Source organism: Phyllostomus discolor, chromosome 12 (genome assembly GCF_004126475.2).
Source record: "Phyllostomus discolor isolate MPI-MPIP mPhyDis1 chromosome 12, mPhyDis1.pri.v3, whole genome shotgun sequence".
NCBI classification, from domain to species: Eukaryota; Metazoa; Chordata; class Mammalia; order Chiroptera; family Phyllostomidae; genus Phyllostomus; species Phyllostomus discolor.
In genome coordinates this window covers 370,326-383,755 of record NC_040914.2, presented here as the reverse complement: position 1 = coordinate 383,755, position 13,430 = coordinate 370,326, and the positions used below count along the sequence as shown (strand labels likewise).

Genomic DNA, 13,430 nt, shown 5'->3' with positions numbered 1-13,430 from the left:
TGTGTATATATGTGATATGCATGTATATATACATATATATGTGCACATATATATATCATACACATGCGCACACACACCCTTTCACATCAGGAAGAAACATGAATGTGGTAGACTGTAGGGAGAATGATCCCTTGGTGTAGCTTCTACCTCTATTTTCATCTCTCTTTGAAACTCTTGTTTAAAAAATATCCTTAAATTCTTTTAAATAGAGACATATATATGTTGTCATTTTGGCTGGCTGAGGGATCTCATTTTAGGATAACATTTCTTATTTTGTAACAATAGGGCCTTTTAAGTCCCCCCACTGTTTATAATATATCTTCTGGCTTACTTTCTACCAAAGGAAAAAAACATTTTTTCCCAATCCTAACTTATTTTTTTATTCACATTTAGTATTTAAATGACATTTACAACTATTAATGCTAAAAAAGGAATGAAATACAGAGGTTCCAAGTGATTATGATAATATCAGTTTAGTTGGGAAATCTTTAGCCAAAATAATAATTGTTGACTCAAAGATAGACATCTCAAAAACATTCACTTTTTTTCTTCTTCCATTTTTTTTTCCCTTTAAGTAAGTTTTATTGAATTATGAAATGTATACAGGAAAGTATACAAATGAGGAAAGGCTTTTTTTAAAGATTTTATTTATTTACTTTTAAAGATAGGTGAAGGGAGGGGAAAAGGGAGAGAAACATCAGTGTGTGGTTGCCTGTCGCATGTCTCCTACTAGAGACCTGGCCTGTAACCCAGGCATGTGCCCTAGACTGGGAATTGAAGCAGCAACCCTTTGGTTCACAGGCCAATGCTCAATCCACTGAGCCACACTAGCCAAGGCAGGAAAGGCTTTTTTGAGTAGGTAATATATGAGGAAGTACATGAAGTAAGACTCAAGCCATGTGACTCTCTAAAGGAAGAACATTCTAAGAGGACAGAAAAGGGTTAAGGAAGAAGTTAGCTACATATGTTTGAGGGCTAACAAGAAAACTATTATGGTTAGAAAGAGGGGTGGGGAGGGGAAGGGAAGGTAACAAGAGATGAGATCAGAATTAGGCAAAGGCCAGATAATATAATCATTAAGAGAAATTGAAAGCTGTAGTATGTTTTATGTTCTAAAATGATCCCTTTGGGACTTATCAGAGAAAAAGAAGAAGATCAAAAATATGAACAGTAAAATGACAATAAACTCACAGCTATCAACAACCAAACCTAAAAAAAACCCCAAAACAAAAACTAAGCAAACACCTAGAACAGGAACAGAACCAGAGAAATGGACACCACATGGAGGGTTATCAGTAGGGAGCAGGGAAGGGCAGAATAGGGGAATAATTACCAAGAATAAGTACAAAAATAGGTACAAAGTAGACAGGGGGAGGTTAAGAATATTATGGGAAATGGAGAGGCCAAAGAACTTATATGTACAACCCATGGACATGAACTGTGTGGGAGGGAATGCAAGTGGGAGGGGTGGTGTCGGGCAGAGGGAAATAAAGAGGAGGAAAATGGGACAACTGTAATAACATAATCAATAAAATATATTAAAAAATAAATAAAATGATCCCTTTGGTTGACAAAGCAGGAAGGCCCATTTCAGAAGCACTTTCAGCTGTTCAGACTAGAAGTAATGGTGGTTTGGATAAGAAAGCAATAATAGGAGGTAGTAAGAAGCTGTTAATTAAAAAAAAAAAGCCCTGGCCAGGTAGCTCAGTTTGGTTAGAGTGTTGTCCAGATATACCAAGGATGTGGGTTCGATGCCCAGTCAGGGCACATACAAGAATCAACCAACGAATTTGTAAATAAGTGGAATAACAAAAATTGATGCTTCTCTTTCTGTCACTCTCACTCTCTAAAGTCAATAAATTAAAAAAAATTTTTAAAGGAGGTGTTAGAGGTGGTGAGGAAAGGAGACGACTTGGGATGGTAAATACACAATACAATATACAGATGATTAAAAAAAGAAGCTGTTAGATTCAAGATACATGTGAAAGCAGTAAGAAAAAAGAATATCTGGATGGGATTATAAATGGAGTAAGTGGGAAAGAGTGATATCAAAGGAAGAGATGATAGTATTAGCTTGAACAGTTGGGTGAATAAAAGCACAGTTTACAGGGCGGGGACAAAAGGAAGAACAGGTTAGAAGATAGACACATAAGAGTTTCTTGTTTTGGATATTTTAAGTTTGAAATGTCTATTATTCCTCCAGTTTGAGATGTTGAGTAGGCAGCTGAATATGTATATATGGAGCTCAGGGAGAGATTATGGGCTGATGTACAACTGGTGTTTTTACAATTGGAATTTAAATTCATGTGCCTAAGGAAGGCACACAGGTAGAAGAAAGCAGATAACCATAAGTAGCAGACCAAGTATTGATTTATGATGCACTCCTACATTTAGATTTTTGAAAGAGGGGGCAGCAAAGGAAATGGACAAGGAACAGCCACTGATATAAATTAAAAACAAAAGAAAATGTTTCAAAATGGGAAAAATAGAGAATGAGGACTGAGAATTGACCCCAGGTTTTGGCAAGATGGAGAATGCTGGTGACCTTATCAAGATTGATTTTAGTGGTGTCATGGTGAAAACATGACTGGAATGACTTCCTGAGAGAAGGGTAGGTGAGGCAGTGATAAGAATGAGTGCAAGACACCTCTTTTCAGGAATTATGTATGAAGAATAGCTGGGAAATATGGGTCAGAAGTAATGTCTTTTATGATAGGAAATTTTAGAGCATGTTTGTGTGTTCATGGGAATGACCCTATAGGTGGGAAAAATTGATACAATAGAGAGACAATAATTGTAAGTGCAGTGTCCTTGAGGTGGGGATGAAAGACAGAGAGAGGATCTAGGAAACAAGAGAATAAAAGAAAAAAATTTATGAATGCAGGTAGGTTAGTGTGGTGGAGAGAGGACAGCATATTCTTCTATTGTTGCTATTTTCTGAGTGCAATAAGAAGGATGATCATGACTATAATGTGAGAATTGTTTGATGTGGCCTTATACAGGATGTGATTAAAATTTGTTCTCAGAAGTACAGTTCTTGAATGTCAGGTTTTGTTATTTTCAGATCTTTGTACACTGTCCCCAGAATTGAAATGTATATAACAGATCTTAAAACCAAATCTGTATCCCATACCTTTTTTTGTTTGTTTATGCTGTTACAGTTTTCCCCTCTTTTTCTGCCTTTGCCCACCTCCACTCAGTCCCATGCCTTCCCCTCCCTCAGTTAATCCCCATATTGTTTCCATGTCCATGGGTCATGCATATATGTTCTTTGACTAATCTCTTCACCATCTCTCTTGTAGTCCCCCCCCCAACACCTGCCTATATGTTCCTTTTATCTATGCTTCTCTTTCTATTTTATTCATTAGTTTATTTTGTTCATTAGATTCCACATATAAGTGAGATCACGTGGTATTTGTCTTTCACTTGCTTATTTCATTTAACATAATATTCTCCAGGTCCATCCATGATGTCACAAAAGGTAAGAGTTCCTTCTTGTTTACTGCTGCATAGTATTCCATTGTATAAATGTGCCACAGCTTTATTATCTGCTCATCTACAGATGGGTACTTAGGCTGTTTCCAGATCATGGCTATTGTAAATAGCTCCTCTGAATGTAGGGGTGCATGTATTTTTTTGTGTTAGCGTTTTAGGATTCTTAGAATATAGTCCCAGAAGTGGGACTACTAAGTCAAAAGGAAGTTTCATTTTTAATTTTTTGAGGATACTCCATACTCCTTTTCACAGTGGTTGTCAGTTTGCATTCCTACCAACAGTGCTCTAGAGTTCCCTTTAATCCATATCCTCATGAACACTTGTTTGTTGACTTATTGATGGTGGCCATTCTGAGAGGTGTGAGGCACTATCTCATTGTGGTTTTAATTTGCATCTCTCTGATGACTAGTGATGTTGAGCATTTTCTCATATGTCCATTGGTCATCTGTATGTCTTCTGTGGAGAAGTGTCTATTCAGGTCCTTGGCCCATTTTTTATTGTAATTGAATTATTTGTCTTACTGGTGTTGCACTGTATTAGTTCTTTGTATATTTGGGATATTAAACCCTTATGAGATGTATCATTGGCGAATGTGTTCTCCCATACAGTGGTTTCCCTTTTCATCTTGCTGATGGTTTCTTTAGCTGTGCAGAAGCTTTTTTATTTGATATAGTCCCATTTGTTTGTTTTCTTCTTGCCCTAGTAGATAATTCAGCAAAAATACTGCTATGTGACATATCTGAGATTTTACTGCCTTTGTTTTCTTCTAGAATTTTTATGGTTTTGTAACTTACATTTAAGTTTTTTATCTATTTTGAGTTTATCCTTGTGTATAGTGTAAGTTGGTGGTCTAGTTTCATTTTTGCATGTACCAGTCCAGTTTTTGCAACACCATTTATTGAAGAGACTGTCTTTGCTCCATTGTATGCTCTTACCTCCTTTGTGAAATATCAATTGGCCATAAAGGGATGGGTTTATTTCTGGGCTTTCTATTCTGTTCCATTGATCTGTGTAAGCCTTTCATATGCCAGTACTAGGCTGTTTTGATTACAGTGGCCTTGTGTGGAATATTTTCCTCCATACCTTTACTCTCAGCTTTTGGAGGTCTTTTGTTCTGAGGTGGGTCCTTGTAGACAGCATATATATTGGTCATTTTTTTAATCCCTTTGGCTACCATATGTCTTTTGATTGGGACATTTAATCCATCTAACCTTAAATCCTAAATTTAAGGTTAATATAGATAGGTACTTATTTATTGCCATCTTTGTATTGTTCTTATATTTTTCTTTCTGTTTCTTCTTCTTAAAGAAGGCTCTGTAAGATTTCTTACAGTGCTGGCTTGGTGGTAATGAACTTCTTTATTTTAGCCTTTTTTGGGGGGGTGGGAGTTGGGGGAAACTCTTCACTTGGTCTTCAAATATAAATGATAGCTTTGCTGGGTGTAGTATTCTTAGTTGCATGTTCTTAGCTTTCTTTTTTTTTTAAGATTTTATTTATTTATTTTTGGAGAGAGGGGAAGGGAGGGAGAAAGAGAGGGAGAGAGAGAGGGAGAGAAACATCAATGTGTGGTTGCCTTTTGCATGCCCTCTACTGGGGACCTGGCCTGCGACATGGGCATGTACCCTGACTGGGAATCAAACTGGCCACCCTTTGGTTCGCAGGCTGGCACTCAATCCACTGAGCCACACCAGCCAAGGCTGGTTAGATTTATTATATTGCTCCTTTTCAGTCCACAAAAGCAAGGCTGTTTAAAAAAATGCCCATCAGACTAAGTAATAACTTCAGGTAATTTACATGACATTTTCTATTTAATTACAGTTCTCTGTAAAGGAGGAAATTGCACTTATGATTTTTCATATTTATGTATTTTTACCTGATTAAAGAAAGGGTGTAGCCTTGGCCGAGTAGTCCCATTGGTCAGAGCATCAACCTAATACACCAGTGTAGCAGTTTCTATCCCTGGTCAGAGCACATACAAGAATCAGCCAATGAATGTATAGATGGGTGGAGCAGCTGATTGTTGCTTCTCTCTTTCTCTTCCTCTAAAAATCAATCAATAAAAACATTTTTTTAAAAAAGGATTTATATTTTCTGTATTCTCATCAGCAGTCTTTAATAGACCAGAAATTTTTTTATCCAACAGAATTGGGACTGGTATTTAGTCTTATTAATGAATAAAAGTGAGTTACTGTAAAAGTATTATTTATACTCTCAATATTAAAATGTGTGTCAATTTGCCTTGTATTTAATTTTTTTGTCTGTACCACATACATTATCCACAGTTATTTCTAGTTTTAATTTTTTTTAAAGTGGAACATTATGAGCACAGGATACTTGATTGTTGTTTTCCTCCATTTTTACTATTGTCACTGCCACATGTATTTTTTTTTGTCAAATATTTTATTGAGTGTAGACGTCTGGAGTACTATAAAACATACTTACTTGTAGTTTCAAAAGGAGCAAGCCACATTGTACTCACTGTCAGTTGTGTCAGGCTTGGCGTACATGTGGAGATTAATGAAGTATTATGAGGGTAGCATGGTTCCTGAAAAGCTTCTGTTATTTGGAGTGGGGTCTTAATCATGTAAAAAGCAAAGCTGTTCACATTAGTGAACTTGCATTTCATTGGAGGTACACAATATTTTAATTCAAATGTAATTAATTCTCACATTTGTAGAAGATTCCCATCCCCCAACTTTGTTTATCTCTCCAGTTTTCAGAAAATTTAATTTTTTAAAAAGTCATATGTTCTTTGGAAATTGTATGTTTAGCTGAGTAATAACTAAAACTTAGTTATTTTTTTGGTTGCTGAGGTGTATTAAATTTGGAGAATATAATATCTCCATCTTCAACAGTAGTTTCTGCCTTGATGTCTGTACTTTCCAGCAGCCTGGACTGCATTTTCAGAACCTTTCTCTTTGAAATACTTGTATTTTATTACTTCGGCCATAATGAATCCTTTTTCAAAATCTGTGCCAATCTTTACTGCAGCTTGAGGAGCTTTTGTCCCTTTCCTGATAATCCATGTACACATTTCATTTGGGCCTGCAGTGAAAAAGTATTCTAGTTAGAGTGTTGGTAAGCCAGCCTTAATGATCTTTGCAAAGCACTTTTAGTCATGTTTGGTTTCAGATACTCCTGTCTCTTCTCAATGCTCAATTCTTGCAACTTGAGTTCTAAGGTCCCACTAAAAGGAATGACCAAGGCACCTGGGTTACATACTTGTCCACCCACTCTTTAATTTTTTCAACCATTTGTTTTTCTTTCTAATGTAATGTTTTTCAGAAAGATTAACAGAGTAGACCATTGGTTTTGAAGCCAGAAATAAGTGTTTATTCAGTACTTCAGTCTCTTTGTCATTCCAATCATGATAGAAGCAAACAGGTTTCTTTTGATATAAGCTCAGGATATGACTTTGCATTTATGCCATATTCAGGTTTTAGTTTTTCATCTCCTCCTCTCAGAGCCACTTTTTCTAGTTTATCTGTAATCAGTCCAAATATTTCCTCATCTTTAAGCTGACACTCTTCTTGTCTTGTTTCTATATGTCAAATGGAATCTATATTTCCTTCAACATGTTGTGTGATATCACTTTTAAAAGCACATATTAAATGAAAGATTCCATTTTAGCCACTTACATGAGATAAAAGGGCATTTCCCAGGCCATGTCCATTGTGAGCTCCTTTTACAAGACCAGCAATACCCACTACATTTAGAAAGGCAGGAATTTTGCTTGCTGGTTTGTGGTACTGACAAAGAAAAATCAAACCTTTTATGTGACACAGGTACTCTGCTCTTTTTGGGATCAATAGTGCAGAATGGGAAGTTTTCTGTTGGAGCCTGACTATTGTAAATACATTGAAGAAGGTAGATTTCCCAACATTTGTTAATCCAACAATACCAATTTTCAAGGAGATTCCAAATCTTCTAATGATTAGGGGTGGTTTTATCTATCACCTCCCTTTTTGTGGGGAATCGTGCTGGGCAGGCGATGACACAGGGTCCCAGAGGCAGTGGCACATGGGTCCTACTGGCATTGGGAGGTGAGGAGAAAGAAGGCGAGTGCAGGAATGGCAAGCAAGGTTGTGGGGGCAGCTAAATGGGCACCCACACTTGATTTTTGGCAATGTATATTTATGACCAGTTTTTCAGGTGTTCAGTCATTTTTGTAGAATCATTCTCTTCTCATAGTTATGCATGAGTTTACACATTTAATTAAATTAGATTCTTTCAGGAAAAAGAGTTAAACTGGACTAACTGTTGTAAGTCAGGAGTGCCTTGTCAGCTGGACCTGTTGTCTGTGGCTATGTCTCCAGGATGTGACCAGACACTGACTGGCCTGTGTCTCATGCCCTAGCTCCCATTTCTATTGCCTAGTTTGGAGGCAGACAAAGTAGTTGCTATCAGGCCTTAGGAAAACAATCTGGAGATTCAATATACCCTGGCATTTTGACCACAGTATTTACCTATTGTTAGCAATTTGTGCACACTTGCTCAGTTTCACAGAATGAACACCCTTGGTAGGCCATTCTCACCTTATGCAGAGTAATCTCTCTTTTGTGAATTGGTGTGTGATTTGGAAAATCTATTGCCAAAGGCTTCAGGGTATTTTTTTAATGTTATTTGTGAATTTAAAGTTTACTATTTTCATTACTATCATTTCTGGGATCATTTTCTCTCCATTATATTTTATTGTTAAATGTATATATAGAGGTTATTAATTTTTGTATCTTCATTTTATATCTTATTATGTTTCTTAATTCTGTTACTATTTATATTATTTAAACCTCAAGTTTTTTAATTACACAATTATACCATCTGAAACAGTTATACTTTAAAATTCATATATTAGTTCCTATTTTTCAATTTTTATTGAATTACTTGGAATTACATTGGTTAATAAATTATACAGTTTTAAAGAGTACAGTTCTATAATACCTCATCTGTATATTGTATTGTATGTTTACCATCCAAAGTCAAGCCTCATTCTGTCCCCATTTATTACCTCTTTACCCTCTTCTCCCTGCCCCCAATCCCTTTTCCTCCTATAATCACCTTACTGGTGACTCTGTCTATGAGTTTTGTTTTTGCTTAATATTTTTACTTTTCTTACCCAACCCCACCTCCTACCTCACTGATAGCTGTCAGTTTGTTTTCTGTATCTGTTAGTCTGTTCTTATTTTATTTGTTTATTTTGTTCTTTATAGTCCATATATAGGTAAAATCATATGGTATTTGTCTTTCCCTGACTGGTTTATTTCTCTTGGCATAATACTCTCCAGGCCCATCCATGCTGTTGCAAAATGGAAGATTTTCTTTTTCGTGGCAGAGTAGTATTCCATCGTTTAAATGTAGCACATCTTTCCTATCTACTCATCGCCTAATGGGGACTTGGGCTGATTCCAAATCTTGGCTGTAGTTAAGTACTGCTGCAATGAACATAGGAGTGCATGTATTCTTTTAAATTAGTATTTTGGGTTTCTTCAGATATGTTCCCAAAAGTGGAATTGCTAGTCATAAATAAGCTTCATTTTTAATTTTTTGAGGAAATTCCATGCTCTTTTCCACAGTGGCTGCACCAATCTACATTCTCATCAGCAATGCACAAGGATTCCCTTTTTTTCATGTCTCACCAGCACTTGTTCTTTCCTTTTTAATTAAAAAAAATTGTTTTTCCATTACCATTTATCCCACTTAAACCCCCACCTCACGTGATCACCACACTGTTGTCCATGTCCTGGAGTGCTTTTACTGCTTTGTTTGATCCTCCACTGCCTTTCCCACTGCCCATTGCTCTATATCCTGCTCTTCCAACGATGAGTCTGTCTCTATGCTGCTTGTTGGTTCAGTGAGATCTTATGGTATTTGTCTTTTTCTGATGGGCTTATTTCACTTAGCATAATGTTTTCCAGATCCATCCAAGCTATTGCAAAGGGTAAAATTTTCTATTTTATGGCTGAGCACTATTTTATTGTGTAAATGCCCCATAGTTATTTTATCCACTCATCTGCTGATGAAACTTGGGCTGCTTCCATGTATTGGTGATTCCAATTAATGCTGTAATGAACTTCAGGGTGCTTATGTTCTTTTGAATTAGGGGTTTGGATTTTTTTGGATGTAATCCCAGAAGTGAGATCAAGGCAGGTCCATTTTTAAATTTTTTGAGTTACCTCCATACTTCTTTCCACAGTGGCTGCACCAATCTGTATTCACACCAACAGTGCAAAAGGGTTCCCCTTTCTCCACATCCTTGCCAGCATTTGTTGTTTGTTGATTTATTGATGGTAGCCATTCTGACAGGTGTGAGGTGATCTTATTGTGATTTTCTTTTTTCTTTCTTTCTCCCATTTATTCCCCCTCCACCATGCAACCCCCACCCTACAGCATTCCCCCTTCCTTAGTTCATGTCCATGGGTTGTATATATAAGTTCTTTGGATTCTTTGTTTACTGTAATATTCTTGACCTTTCCACACCTATTTTATGCCTACCAATTATGCTTCTTGTTCCCTGTACCTTTCCCTGCCCCATTCATCCCCTTCCCCTCCCCACTGGAAACTCTCTATATGATCTCCATTTCTCTGGTTTTGTTCCTGTTCTAGTTGTTTGCTTAGTTTTTGTTTTTTAGGTTCAGTTATTGATAGTTATGAGTTTGTTGTCATTTTACTGTTCATAGTTTTTGATCCTTTTCTATTTCTTAGATAAGTCCCTTTAACATTTCATATAAGGGCTTGATGATGATGAATTCCTTTAACTTGACCTTATCTGGGAAACACTTTATCTGCCCTTCCAATCTAAGTGATAGATTTGCTGGATAGAGTAATCTTGGATGTAGGTCCTTGCCTTTCATGACTTTGAGTACTTCTTGCTGGCTCCTTCTTGGCTGCAAGGTCTCTTTTGAGAAATCAGATGATAGTCTTAGGGGCACACCTTGGTAGATAACTGTCTCTTTTTATCTTGATGCTTCTAAGATTTTCTCTTTATCTTTAATCTTGGGTCACTTAATGATGATGTGCCTTGGTGTGTTCCTCCTTGGGTCCAATTCCTTTGCGACTTTTTGGGCTTCCTGGACTTCCTGGAATTCTATTTCCTTCACCAGATTGTGGAAGTTTCCCTTTATTATGTATTCAAATAAATTTTCAACTTCTTGCTCTTCTTCTCCTTCTGGCACCCCTATGACTTGGATGTTAGAGCACTTAAAGTTGTCCCATAAGTTCCTAAACCTCTCTTCATTTTTTTGAATTCTTGTTTTTTCATTCTGTTCCAGTTGAATACTTATTTCTCCCTTTTGTTCCAAACTGTTGATCTGAGTCCCAATTTCCTTCCCTTCACTGTTGGTTCCCTGTATATTTTGCTTTATTTCATTTTGGGGAGCCTTCATTTCATCCTTCACTTTGTGACTGAGCTCAATCAGTTCTGTGAACATCCTGATTACCCATGTTTTGAATTCTGCATCAGATAGGTTGGCTATCTATCTCCTTGCCACTTAGCTCTTTTTCCGAAGTTTTGATCTGTTCTTTTGTTTGAGCTGTATTTCTTTGTCTCGGTGTACCTGTTATGTTGTAAGGGGCAGGGCTTTAGGTATTCTCCAGGGCAGGGCAACCTTCTTTGCTGCCCTGTGGCACTATCTGTGGGGGATGGGTCAGAGAGGGGCCAATGTTGCTTGCTTGCTCTGCTCTAGCCCCACCTTCCAAAGAACTCTCCTGTGAGACTGGGAGTTTCTCCCATCACAGCAGCCCTCATAGGTTTTTACAGCCCAAGTTTTGAGGCTTTATTTTCTTGTGCTGGAACCCTACATTGGGTGGTCTGTCTCATTCCCAGTGTTCCTCCTGGTTTATACACATTCAAATGTGGGACTACCCATTTCACCAGCCCCCGCTTTGCCCACCTAATCCTCCCACTGCTGCCTTGCCATGAAGCCTCTCTGCTGCAGCTGCCTATCTCCAATCCTCCTACCAATCTGAATGAATGTTTCTTCTGTTACTCCTTGGTTGTCAGACTTCCATACAGTTTGATTTTTTTTTTTGTCAGTTCTGGTTGTTTTTTTTGTTTTTAACTTTGTTGTTGTCCATCTTTTGGTTGTGTAAGGAGGCAAAGTGTACCGACCTATGTTTCCATCTTGGCTGGAACTCTCACAACACTATTATTGAGTAAACTATCTTTAGCCTAATGTGCTCATTTATTTCCTCTGTTAGATATTAATTGATTATAAAATGTGGGTTTATTTTTGGGCTCTTTATCCTGTTCCATTGATAGAGGTATCTGTGTTTATGCCATTACGATACTGTTTTGATTATTATGGCCTTATAGTACAGTTTGATATTATTACATGATTCCTCCAATTTTATTCTTCTTTCTGGGGATTGTTGTTGCTGTGTAGGGCCTTTTGTAGTTCCATATAAATTTTTGAAATATTTTTCCTGTTCTGTGAAATAAGTCATTGGAATCTTGATAGCAATTTTGTTGATTGCTTTGGGTAGCATGGACATTTTAGTCATGTTAATTCCTCCTAAGCATGAACACAGTATGTGCTTCCACTGACTTGTATCTTCTTCAGATTAGTTTTTCAGTGTCTTACAATTTTCTGAGGACAGGTCTTTTACTTCCTTGGTTAGATTTATTCCTAGGTGTTTTATTCTTTTTGAAGCAATTGGGAATGGAATTGTTTTCTTAATTTCACTTTATGATAGTTCATTCTGGCATATAAAATGCAACTGATTTCTGGATATTAATTTTGTATCTTGCTACTTTGCTGAATTCATTTATCTGTTCTTGTAGTTTATTGGTGGAATCTTTGAGGTTCTCTATGTACCATATCATGTCATCTGCAATAAAGACAGTTTTACTTACTCCTTTCCAAGATGGTTATATTTTATTTCTCCTTCTTATCTGATCATAATAGCTAGGACTTCCAGTACTATGATTAATAAGAAAGATGAAAATGGACATCCCTGTCTTTTTCACAGTCTTAAGGGGAACACTTGTAGTTTATGCCTGTTGAGTATTATGTTGGCAGTGGGTTTGTCAAACATAGCCTTTATTATGTTATGTTTAGGTATGTTCCCTCTATTCCCACTTTGTTGACATTTTTTTTATCATAAATGGGTGCTGGATTTTATAAAATGATTTTTTTGTATCGATGTGATCATGTGGTTTTTATCATTTATTTTGTTTATGTGATGAATCACATTTATTGACTTGTGAATGTTGTACCAACCTTGCATTCCTGGAATAAATTTCACTAAATTGTGATGTGTGATCTTTTTGATGCATTGCTATATTCAGTTTGATAATATTTTATAGAGAATTTTAGCATCTATATTCTTCAGAGATAATTGGCCTATAATTTTCTTTGTAGTGTCTTTATCTGGTTTTGGAATTAGGATAATGCTGCCCTCTTAAAATGCGCTTGGGAGTTTTACATCCTCTTGAATTTTTTGAAATAGTTTTTGAAGGAAAGATGTTAGTTCTTGGAATGTTTGGTAAAATTCACCTGTGAGGCCACCCAGTCCAGGACTTTTGTTTGTGGGGAGTTTTTTGATTACTGCATTTTGATTGCACTAGGTATAATCTATTATTGATTTATTTTTGGATGATTGTATGTTTCTAGAAATTTATGCATTTCATCCAAGTTGTTCAATTTGTCGATATATAGTTATCATAATATTTTAGTGCAATTTCTTGTTATTTCTTTGGCTGCAGTCATTATTTCTTTAATTTCTGATTTTATTTATTTGGGTCCCTCTTTTCCTTGAAAAGTGTGATTAAAGGTTTGTCAGTCTTGTTTATCTCTTCAAAGAACCAACTCTTGGATTCATTGATCTTTTGTATTGTTTTTTTAGACTCCATTTCTTCTATTTCTGCTTGATCTTTATTATTTCCTTTTTTCTACTCTCTGAGCTTTGTTTGTTATTCTTTTTCAAGTTCCCTTAAGCAT

At 36.5% G+C, this 13,430-nt stretch overlaps 1 protein-coding gene and 1 pseudogene across 2 annotated transcripts in view; one reads left to right on the top strand and one right to left on the bottom strand.

Annotated features, from left to right (window-relative positions):
• The window catches only part of LOC114511092 (zinc finger protein 82 homolog), a 47,235-nt gene that overhangs the window by 21,593 nt on the left and 12,212 nt on the right, over positions 1-13,430 (top strand). The gene's annotated exons all lie outside the window — the stretch shown is intronic.
• Positions 5,850-7,517, bottom strand: LOC114511232 (annotated as a pseudogene).